Source organism: Lonchura striata, chromosome 3, assembly GCF_046129695.1.
Source record: "Lonchura striata isolate bLonStr1 chromosome 3, bLonStr1.mat, whole genome shotgun sequence".
NCBI lineage: Eukaryota > Metazoa > Chordata > Aves > Passeriformes > Estrildidae > Lonchura > Lonchura striata.
In genome coordinates, this window is record NC_134605.1 from 14,748,764 (window position 1) to 14,760,015 (window position 11,252).

Below are 11,252 nucleotides of genomic sequence, written 5' to 3' on the forward strand. Positions count from 1 at the left end.
AAGTCTTGTCTGTTCCTAGCTGGTGCAAAGACATTCCCCAGGGTTTAGCTCCATAAATTCCAGCATGGTATTATAGATGTTGTAACAGATGTTATATGAATGCTGTGCATAAATGTCACAATGTCCATATTGTTATTTTTAGAAGCACTTATCAAGGTAAGTAAGCACAGACCCTGTAAAGCTAAGCATTTACATAAATACAGACAAATATTTTGTCCTGGACACAAGCAATGTTTAGGCCCTACATGGCTGAAAACCACAGCTCCTGACTTCCAGGAGTGTGCTTGCATGCTGGGATCCAGAGGTTTGGGAAGCAAAGAATATAGACATCCCAAACAGAAGACTGAGCAGGAACTGCTGAAGTGAGCCATTAGAAGGTATTAAAATTAGCTTAAGCCTCTCTGGAATTTGGTCACCTATCTCAATGCAGGGATTACCATCCTCCTCCGCTACTAGCCAGACCTCCTCCACCACAACAGTAAAGGAGTGGGCGCTGTTGCTGCCAGAATTGCTTTCAGCAATCAAATTACAACCAGAGCACTCCTTCAGACTGCAGGAAAGCTGGGCTCACTGCCCTCCAGGCATTGGAATCTGTATTTTCCCCACCTGTGCTGAAAACTATCATGCTATAGGTTATCCTGCTCTAGAGAGTTCCTCCTCTTCCTTCTCTTGTGGCATGTTTTGGAAATGAACCCAACAAAACTGAACATCATATCAAAACTTTTTTGGTTTTCTCCTTCACATTTAATATTCTTAGAGGGACATTTTATTAATTATTTGAGCTTATTTACAAAATAACAGCAAATAGCTTATTTAAATACTAATATCCTAAATTGCGAGTGTTTCCCCACAAAGCAAATTAGGGTTTGATGAAGAAAAGGTTGAATAAATAATCCAGCATAGAGATGAGAGAGTAACTACCATAGTCAGCTCTCTCAGGCACTGGAAGTATTCTGCACAGCCCAGTAGTTTGTCCCACCACATCACAGAGACATCCCTTTTTCTTATGCTTGCTTTATGACTTTTACATGTAAAAATGTATACGTATGTGCTACATGGGGAAGAAGGGAAGCAGGCTGGGTGTAAAGAGTCTCAGTGATGAAATGAAACAGATCATCTAGGAAAAGGCAAGTTTGCAAGTCATTGGCAAAAGCACAGTTTTTTAGTTACTATGCCATGTAATAGGTTGGATAGAGAGAATAAAAGGAAGAGAGGAGTCTGCATACTGATGTCGCTGAAATCTTTTCAGAGGTCAGAACTACTGTGGAACCTCCAAAAAACACCATCCACCACTAAATGTGGAGATGAACAAGAAAAGAAAAGAGAAAATTAGAGGAGATAGCTTGGAAAGAACAGTCACAGAAGCCAAGAAAGGGCAAGAATTCAAGGAGCTGGTAGGGTGAAGAGAGAGAGCAAGTGATAGGTAAAGAAATAAGAGGTTGCAGAAAAGACCTGTGACTGGATCAGGAAAATCCCAGTAGGGGATTAACTACACACTAGGGGTTTCTGTGCTTAGGTACAAAAAGCTTTACAAGCCAGATTTTTGGCAAAACTTCATGAGTTCCACACTGGAATAATTAAAATAAAAGCTGTTCACTGAAGTTATTTTTGGTGGGCATGTTTGGATCAGAGAGTGGAGTTGTTGAGCACAGTATAATACATGCCAAAAGCCCTATTATGTGCCTGCCACTGAACCCTGCCATACTTGGAAATGTGTTCAAAAACTGTGGTAGAGAGTCCTTACTGGCTTCACACTTGAAGGACAAACCAGTGCTACACATTTAGTTGGAGGTCGCAGCACAGGTCCCAGGACAATATATATATATATATATATATATATATATATATATATATATATATATTCTAGAGTGACAGGGGTACAGAAGTCAACAAAAGGTTATATATACCATGTGTTGCTATACCATGTGGTGACCCTCTTAGGTGATGAAATGGGGTGCTCATGCCAAACATCCCTTCACAGCTGAAATAGGCAGGCAAACCAGATGGTAAAACATTAAGACCTATTAGAAAAATATCACTCCATTCAGCTATAACATTTTTGTTTTCTTGCAGTGGAGTTCCTCAAAGGTCCCTGCAGAGAAGATGGGTGCTTTCCTAAGTGCTCCTTCACCATAGGCTTTTTCTTTGAAAAACCACATAATACTAAAGTTCCTGTATCTGGAGACCAACAGGATACAAAATAATTCCTGAGAAAACAGTCATGAACCAGAAATTTCAGAGAAGTTCACGGAAGGCACCTTTGGATTAAGGATGTACCTGGCCCAGAACCTAATCACTATTTGTATGGGAAAGTTGTAGACTTTTAAGCAAATTCAAACTTCTTTAAACCCAAACACCAGGCATAGGGCTTGAAGTGGCTAAAACAACCTAAGATATTGCAAAAAAACTCTCTCTATCAATCTACCAGGGAGCACAGGCTCTGAGAGCACAAAAAGAGGGCACATACCCAATTTCCTAGTGGAACCATATCCACAGTACAGTACTGCTTCTCCCCTGCAGTTGACCCATGCCAGAAACATTTTCCTCAAGAATGTCTCCTTCCTTTAGCACCCAGCTCCTGATAACTCACAAGCGCAAACAACCTTCCTTTTCTGTGAAGGCTTTTTCTTTTTTTCCCTTGACACTGGACAAAGCAGATTGACTTTACTTGCTTTATGCAAATACAGTCTACAGACAAAAACTTTCCAAATCAGGCTATTACTGAAAGAGAAAAATAAATAATATGAGAAAATTCTTAAAAAAGAAAGAGAAAAGTTACATATATTTATCTGTTCAGTGTGGGGGTGGGGTATGGTAGTGGTTGTAATTTACCAAATTCTTATTTAAGTGACTCAGAGTCTCTTAGCATTTAACTCAGCCATTAATGTGTTAACTAGCATGTGTGAGGCATGAGTTCTTATGAACTGTTGTATTTCTGTCATCTGAAAGCTAAACACTGCAGTAAGAAAATCCAAATGGTGGCTTCATCTTCAAAATGACAGCAGAATGAAAAATATTTGCACTTTTCCCCTGCTAAGGAGAGGATTGGAAGGGAGAAGTTCTCTCAAGACACTCCTTTATTCTTTTGATAGCAAGAGCTGTGCTGCTGAGACTGCCTCCAGTCACATGTTACTAATACACCAGCTTCTCCTGTCTGGAGCCCACGCTGCAAATATTGTTTTTCCCAGAAATCACAACGTCCATTGGCTTTATTTTGTGAACACCAGACTCCCTCTGCTCCATACCCCAGAAAAATCTCAGGTTACTGCTTTTCAAAGCTCAGAAGCTATACAGCAAAGTTGTCAAAGCTGGGATTTGTCTAGAGTTTGCAAACCAGAGCCAAAGTCTTCCTCCAGCTGCACCATATAGCTCTGATACACCCTCTGTCGCCATGGAGGTTATTTTGTAGATCAGAAAAAACAATAATCTCAATCACTAATCTTTTTTTCTGTCCAGCAACTGAATCCGAGGCTTCTGGGGCCAATTACGTCTTCCTAAAAATGCAGTCTGGATTCAGAAAAATTGTTTTCTTTGACACTGTTTCTCACTAGCTTTGAAAAGTAGAAAAACATCTATGCAAATAAATTCATTGCTCTCTTTCAAACCTTACCTTGAAATACTCATTTCCAGCAACATCAGCTTGAAATCTTAATTGTTGGTTTAGGCTGTGCTGATACATAGTGCTCTCTTGGTACTCCTGCCTCTTGTCTGTGTTTGTCTCCTGACTCCTCTTGCACTGTGAGTTCTTTTGCACAGAGATTGCTTTTACCTTTTTTCTCACTTTGGACAGGAACAAGCACCATCAACCTAAGTGCTAAGGTGATATAAAGGATCAACAGGGAAGACAGTTTTGCTTTGTTTATGAATGGCTGGTCTCTTCATGACATGTTGAAGTTCATTGTGCACAGATAGGAAGAATATTACTTGTACAATAGGCATAAAACATTAAATCTCCAATGTTCAAAAGTAGAAATTACTGTGAATCCTTTGACCTCTTGCTAAAATACGCCACACCTTAAGAACAATCTTCTTTAAATGCTTTTGACATAGGGTAAGTCATAAATACCACTTTCAAATAGATCTTTTCAATTTCTCTCTTTTCAGCTTCTTCTGTCTGGAAAGAAGTTGATTTTGAAAGATTCAGAGGTCCCAGACTCTGGGCCAGACTCTGCTCTGCTTGGCAGGTCTGTAAACTGTAGCAAGTCCTCTGACCAAAGCTGAGCCCCAAGAGGAGAGAACAGCATTTAATACTTTTGGTCCTATGCTTTGCTATATTCTCGCCTCTCTCCACAAACTCTTTAAAACACAGCCCCAGAATACCTGGCAGCGTCTGCTGTCCTGAGCACTGTGAACATCAGCTCCCTCACACTTCCAAGGGGCTGGCAGCAGGAATGGCACAGCAGCTCCAACACTGGGCCCGTCTGATTTGGCAAAGTCACCAGCAATAGACTCCCTGCTGCCTTACTTATTTTCATGGTGCACGAATACCAGTTACTGTGGTAAAACCTTCCACTGAATGGGAGACTCCCAAGCTGGGTCTTAAAAGGTTTTCATTTCTTGCTAGAAGGGCCTGGGTGCAGTTTACACAGACTGGCTGATGGGCTTGCACACTGAAACCAGCCAGCCAGTTTGCACAAGTCTCTCCTCCTAAAATATGTGTAATTTATTTGAGCTGATAGAGAGGATAAGAATCAACTGTCTGTTTCCCAGTTAATAAAAAACATACAATGAGAGCAGAACTCTGCCAGCATATCTTGTTTACCCAAAAATGTTTGGCATTAAATGTGAAATCGGAAATGAACTCATTATCTGATTATTTTCATTTTGAAGAATTAACTGCTTTGGGGGAAAGGCTTGTCCTAAACAGTCCCCTTGTATGGATGACTAATTGCAAATACATATCTCTGAAGAACACAGCAAATGCTCGTGACTCCCAGGGCAGGACATAGCACTATCAATTTGGCCAAGAACATTAAGAGTATCCTCTCATGTGGCTTATTTCAAAACAGAAGGAAATACATTTAAGCTAGCAGCATCATGCCCAAGCAGGTGAGAAGAGTTTCAAAAGAGGCCATGCTCTGGAATTCTTATTCAGGAAATACAGATAAGAAGTGCTTAACAATTACTTGTAGTGGATTTGCCCTTTCTCTGCCAAAAATAAAATTGTGTAGCACTATGGATAGTTATAACTCCTGAGAGGTAAAATTATGTGGAAAACAAGTTCTCTCAGTAATACTAATGAACATACCTCTGTAAAAATTGAGAAAATTTAATCAAATACCCATTCAGGGCTCATAACGTTTTAGGAAACTTCCCATTCTAGGATAAAACCCAGGTCACTATGGATTAAGAGAGAACTGAGTTCAAGGCAGTGCATTGGGCTACATCCCCTTGTTTGTCTCCTGCTGTTCCTTTGATTCATTCTAATTTGTTTGATCTCAGCATTCAGTGTTTTCTGGTTAGTCTTCTCTGTAGCTGCTTCAACAGCTGCTGCTCCTTCTAGGGTTGTTGAGTGCCTCCTCTGTACTCAAAATCTGAACTACTTTTCTTACTGAGGACTGGAGTGAATTTTAGAAAGGGTACTGTGGAGACCTCCACTGTGTGTCAGCACAGTGCAAGTTAAACAAGCATGTGTTCCCCATTGAACATTTGGCTCTTCTTTTCTTATTCCAACTGAAATATTCCCATCCTCACATGCCCTGTGAACCCATCTGCAATAACACCATGTGAACATCTTAAACTTCCCATTCTTCCTAGCTACATCTGTTAGGGATTTTTGGTGGGAGTTTTTTTGGTTTTTCTTTTTGTTGTTGTTGTTTTTGTTGGGTTTTTTGGGTTTTTTTTTTTTGGTTGTTGTTTTTTTGCTAGCCCAACAATCCAGAGGCAAAACTAGAGGAAAGCAGCAGAAGTCCCAGGATGATTCTGGGCTGCCCAACAAGCCAACAAATTCCTTCACAGGCTTCATGCTGCCCATGGACTGTGTGTAGTGCTGGCAGGGACAGCCCTGGTGCCTTCCCTTCAACTCAGCCAGTACAGAAATCAGGTATCCAACAATTAGACAGTGGAATCACTACACACTTGGTTCCTATCACTCAGGTCAGATCTCGTTACAGAGCAGATCCAGTTAGGAATGAGAAGTTACCCTGTCTGGGCCACTAAAATGCTACAAGTCCCATTTGTGATTCTTAGTCTATGTTATTCATTAGTTGAAGTGGAAAGGGAGAAACCATCTTTCCAGAGCACACCTTTAAACTCCTTAAGGAATTTTAAAGGACTCCCACCAACTGCAATACTCACTCTGTGTGATCGCATGACACAGGAAAATGCACAGGAAAATAAGGTAGAAATCTAGAGGAGAAATAATGTATCATTGCAGATCCAGACTATAAAACAACATTATGAAAAAGAAATTAAGCATGGAAACATTATATTCCCACCAGCAAAGACACACATTCGCAGCCAAATACTGATACGAAAATTTTCATGTACTCTTGCTCCTGTTTCATGTGGCAGCATTCACTCCAGTGCGTGCCTCCTTCTCTCCAGCTGGTCTAAGGCAGCAAAGGGTCACCAGTACTCTTACCTTTCAGTTCCTGGAGGCTCTCTGCTCTGAAAAAATGCCACACTTCCTGAGCAACTCTGTCTTGCCCTAGAAGCTGAAGAAATATTCCCTAGCTGAACTGTTAGACTTGGATTTCCTATCTGATGTTGTATCAGAATGAGCAGCACTTAAAACTCTATTTTGGTGTTTGCTCTTTTTTTCTTTAAATCTCTGAAAGATCCTACTTTGGATTGAAAGATAGAAATAATCTCATTATTATTATCTTGATGAGTTCTTTGGTATAGCAAACAAGCTTTGTAAAACAAAGAATTTGAGATTTTCTTTCCATTAAACTGTATAAGGTAATTAAGAGGGAAGTGTAAACAGTTAGCAAATTGTGAACACAACAGAAAAGGCTGCTTGGCTCTTATTCACAATGAAATGGAAAAGAGTAGGAGTAATAACTATCTTAAAGGAATTTGTCACATGTTGTCTGCACTTATCTTTCACATCTTGTTCTTTCACAGCCTATTAGATGCTGCAAGAAAAGCTGCCTTCTTCAACTTCCTGCAGTAATTCAGATCAAACCATTTCAACCAGAGCTGTATTTTATCTCCTTGAATACTAAAGTTTTCACTGGTTTGGGTGTTTGGGAGGTTTCTTAATTGTTCTTACTATGACTTCTCAAGTAATTTCTAAAACGTTGAAAGTCATATCTGCTCCCCACATTACCAGAAAACATATAATGGGACTGGTTTCCTTCACTCTTGATGCTGTTACTGACACCTTTCATCACCTCTAATAGTCTAAGGACTTATCTCATTAAAGAAATGCAATCAGAATATAATGACAATCACCTCATCTCCATCACCACTCCTGAAATATAATGACAATCACCTCATCTCCATCACCACTCCTGGTTAAACAAGCAGCCTGTTGATCAATATTCATGCACAGAGAAGAGCAAATGTACCCTAAATTGTCCTGGACACAGTGCCACCTGAAGTGTTTTTCTAGAGTTTTTTAATTTTAAATTGTTTCTCTCAAATTAATTTGCTTTAATCCAATTTTATATTGAGACTGCTACATTGAGGTGGTCCTGTCACCTGCTCCTTTCACCCATGGAGAGCCTGCAGCTGAAGACCCAGTGTGGCTTTGGTTGGTGTTGATCAGAAGCCCCTGGTAATTTCAATCCTCAGCAAACCCGTTGGTTTATTTCTAACACACGTACTGTGTCACGTAGGCACATGCAGGGTGAGACCATTTCCTTCCCCTGCCTAAGCCTGGAGCTGAATGGGTGGGGATGTAAACAGCAGGTGGGAGGAGGCTGTGGTCTCCCCGAGGAGTGACTGCTTGATTGGTCCTGCAGCAGCTGCTGTAAAAGGTGCTCACAGCCTGCCATGGGGAGCTGGGGACTCACTTGCTGATGTTTTTAGCTATAATGAAAAAACTTCTTTTGAAATGTTGAATGGCTTAAAAACAAACTGGTTTGTCTACAGAAGGTGTATATTTTCATCTGTGAGTTTTGTACATCTCTGCAGAGGCTTTGGCTTGTCCTAAGTGGTTACGCCAACAACATATTCTGTTTCATACAAGCTGGAGTCATTGAGAAAAGTTACCTTCCTGTGCTACTTCATTGTTAAAAGTCCTGAATCACAATGTTCCACTGTGAAAGCAGTTTTCCTCTTACCAAAAAGCTGGTTCATCAGAAATACAGACACCGATATAACAGAACAAAACAAAAAATCCATTGAAGGCAGTAGGAATTCAACTTTTAGCATGAAAGAGTTTTGACTCTGGTGCTTAGGGCTGCATCCAAACCTCATTTTCACAGTATGCTCATTTCTTTCACAGGTCACAAGAGGCATGGTGTACACACATCTCCAGGTGGATGCTGTTCATTAACAACTGGAACTGTTGGCATCACAGCCTGAATAAAAGAGCAGATCTAACAGGTCACTAAGTTGCTCATCTTCTGCTGTTTCTGTCTTCAAGGAGTCATGAAGAGGAGGGATAGGAGTTGTCAGTTCTCTCTGTTAAAGGGTTGATCTATTTTTTGCCCCACAGAGTTGTTTTTCATGATGCTTTGTTCTCAAATATTTGATTTTGCTTTCCTGATAAAAATATGTTCATGGAATTATCTGTTAGCACCTGGCATAGTCAGTGGTTTTATTTGTCAAATTTTTGGGCTAGGGAGAATTGTATGAATCAGCTTTTCCATCAATATAATTTGCCACATCTTCTGGAACTACTTAGTGAGTGTGGGTACATGGGCTGATTTCCACATTGCTATTGTTTTTCAGGTTTTCTCTGATTCTTTACTTATAACTGAATGCCACACGCCTAGAGAACAGGGAGGAGACATTGAACCAAAGATCAGGCACCATCTCTCACAAAATTTTTCAGGTTTTTTCTTCTGAATTTTTTCCTGTCCAGTTGCATGCTCAAGTATGCCATCGATTTTTTTCTTTTTTTTTTTTTTGGAAAAAAAGGGTATTCTCTGTTCTTAGTTAACCAGATCCTTAGGGAGCCAGTTTTATACAAAATACAAAGCAGAAGCTACTATGACAGCCAAATATATTATCTCAGAGAAGTAGCAAATAAATAGATCCCATTTGTCTTCAGGTTAATTTGGAAGATGAGGATATGTAGCAGAAAACACATCAAGTCCTATTGCAGGCTCTTGGGAAAGTTATGTTATATTAACCCAACTCCATCTGCAGCTCTGGAGCTTGAGAGCAGCAGCAGAAATGGCCAAGTAGCTTCCAGCTGAGTAAGCACACATTTTATGTAGCAGCTTGTTTTAATAAAGCATTGTTCTCTCTTATACTGAGGGTCCTAGGGCTGTAAGCAGCACAAAATAAAAAAAGTCTGTGGAAAGTTGAAGACTCAAGAAGAATAATCATACTTATTACTGTTAGAATTTACCAACAATGTTTACAAAGGCACTTAAAATGGAAATCTGCCCGTCTCATGCTAAAACATCACAAATTAAGCAAAATACCAAACAACTTTTCAGTCTGACTAGGACATCTGCTCATCCTAACTCATAGCCCATCTCTGAGGATAGCATTAAATACTGAATAGGTTGAATTTTAGTCAGCTGCTGAGGTGCACGGTTAAGGGCATATGAAAAAGATTTAAGTATTTTTAAAAGACCATACACATAATTTTTTTTGTATTGCCACAAGAAACATAAATGAAAAGTCTAAAAACAATTTCTGGAAATATCCACATGCAAGGAAGACTGAAACCATATGAGATGTGGGCATTGCCATAAGCTAGGGACACTTCTGAACACATGTAATGGCTATTCTCATTACCCTTTATGAGATTAATTGCATCAGAGAAGTTCACAAAATCAAATCCTATCAGTGGCATTTGTGTTGCACAGATGGTATTTGTCATAAACAGTTCAGGTTTGTAAAAGGCTTGGTTTGTGAACCTTTAGTATTAGACCAAATGACAACAGGTTCCAGCCTAGGTGGCTGTGGTGACTCAGACACATTTACAACATAGGCCTAGTCTGTACATCACATGTTCATTTTTCCATTGTCCATATCCTTCTGCTACAGGACGCAACAGGGTGATACTCTCACCTCCTTCCAGTCCCATCCAGTCTGAATTTAGAGCAGTAGAACAATGTGGTTGGTTTCTTGTTCCCAAGATATACCATCTTCTCTTTCTATCTGTACTCTTTTAAATAGCAAAAGGTTCTCCCCACGCTTTGCATGGATTTTGGTCCATTGGTAACTCTTAACATTTTTAAGCCTATTTGCCACCTTTTTTTTCCCCACAAGGGAACTCCTGAAATGACAGCATGACTATTCTGCAGAGAAGCCACACGGAGCTGCACGATGCTGATTACAGGAGGCCCTCCCACCCAGGCACCCTCTTTGGCAAGGCGCCGTGGCCCGCGCGCTCTCGCAATGACTGTTCTCTCGCTGCTGCTCAAAGCACTCAGGCTCCCGGGTCAGCCATGAAAATTAATAACCAGCATTTCTTCTGCAGGGTAGATGCAGAGCTAGAATTCCGTGAATAGTACCTTGTAGCCACCCTAGCCCAATCTGGGGCCTCCCAACAGATTTTATGAACAGAAGAGGGTTGGGTCTGGCTGATAATTTGGGAAAAAGATGAGAGGGGAAACCCCCAGCACAGCAGGAACTGATGTTAGTGAGACAATAGCTGGAACTCTGACTCATTGTTGAAGCAATGTCCAAACATGAGCATCAGAGGACACACTGTACTGCAGAAAGAGCCAGCTTCTGTATAAGCTGCACACCAGGCAACCTAAAAAATTCTTAATTTTGAAAAAGTTAAAAATCCCTCTTCACCTTTTTCAAGAGTGAGATCATTATTCCCCCAGTGTTTAGATTTGATAAATAAATTTTGCCAGACTCCAGAATTTTTAACTGTACTGTAGCCTGTTCTTCGCTTTTCTGTTTTCTGCAGTGGTAGAACACTGCACCATAAGCAGTATTAAGAAGTCTCTGTATTCACTTACCATACAGCAAATTAGTGCTTTAAAAGTATTTCCTGACTTAAGCTATATGATCATGGAGAAAGTTTGAAAAGTCTGCTGAGTTCAAGAGCTCTTGGATTTGTTGAGGAATGCTCTGTTTGAGGCAGGCAGACAGTCTGATCATGTGCGTGGCATGATCACAAAGCCAGAGGGAAAACAGAAAAAACTGAGCTCACCTGCTTGCCTAAG

The 11,252-nt window shown here is 40.4% G+C and overlaps 1 long non-coding RNA gene across 1 annotated transcript in view; it reads left to right on the plus strand.

The window, feature by feature from the left end:
• LOC116183368 (uncharacterized) overlaps positions 1–10,823 on the plus strand; it is a 29,427-nt gene extending 18,604 nt beyond the window's left edge. The window contains exon 3 of the long non-coding RNA XR_004147973.2: positions 10,342–10,823. This is a non-coding gene — a long non-coding RNA (uncharacterized LOC116183368). The remainder of the gene's footprint in view (positions 1–10,341) is intronic.
• The last annotated feature ends 429 nt before the right edge of the window (positions 10,824–11,252 follow it).